The sequence below is a fragment of the Octopus bimaculoides genome, chromosome 5 (genome assembly GCF_001194135.2).
Source record: "Octopus bimaculoides isolate UCB-OBI-ISO-001 chromosome 5, ASM119413v2, whole genome shotgun sequence".
Classification (NCBI taxonomy): Eukaryota; Metazoa; Mollusca; class Cephalopoda; order Octopoda; family Octopodidae; genus Octopus; species Octopus bimaculoides.
Window position 1 is genome coordinate 125,488,108 of NC_068985.1, and position 310 is coordinate 125,488,417.

The 310-nt window shown below is 31.0% G+C and overlaps 1 protein-coding gene across 1 annotated transcript in view; it reads left to right on the forward strand.

Moving 5' to 3' along the window:
* The window catches only part of LOC106873558 (uncharacterized), a 64,216-nt gene that overhangs the window by 62,478 nt on the left and 1,428 nt on the right, over window positions 1–310 (forward strand). The gene's annotated exons all lie outside the window — the stretch shown is intronic.

A 310-nucleotide genomic window follows, 5' to 3' on the forward strand; every position in this document is an offset into this window, starting at 1 on the left:
GTGTGTGTGTGTGTGTGTGTGTGTGTGTGTGTGTGTGTGTGCGTGTGTGTGTGTGTGTGCGTGCGTATTTGCATATATATATATGTATACACATACACACATATATATATATGTATACACACACGCACACACACACACACATTTATATACATATCTATGTATTATGTATATCTATCTCTATATCTATCTATCTATCTATCTATCTGTCTGTCTGTCTGTCCGTCTGTCTGTTTGTCTATCTGTCTATATATGTGTATATACATGTATATATATGTATATATATATATATATATATGTATATATATATATA